Consider the following 291-nt stretch of genomic DNA (forward strand, 5'->3'; position numbering starts at 1 on the left):
AGTCTAAACCTTGTCTGTGGTATTCCGAGTAGGATTCTGGGATTGAATGACTGTGACGTGCTTCAAACTCCTGAGGGCTGGGCATTAGTGACAGACGAAAAAGAATCACTGGATTCTATTCCGACATGATCGAGAACCGACAGATGAATAGCCGTGCTGTGACAGAGCGCATTGAACATTTTCACTGAGAGGACGGGACTGTAGCCATTGACAACGGTGATGCCCAATATACAGCTTGCCATGGAAAGGAGTAAGAAGGATTGGATGAAGACAGTAGGAAAGCAGAGAGAT

Source organism: Arachis duranensis, chromosome 10, assembly GCF_000817695.3.
Source record: "Arachis duranensis cultivar V14167 chromosome 10, aradu.V14167.gnm2.J7QH, whole genome shotgun sequence".
In the NCBI taxonomy this organism is placed as follows: domain Eukaryota; kingdom Viridiplantae; phylum Streptophyta; class Magnoliopsida; order Fabales; family Fabaceae; genus Arachis; species Arachis duranensis.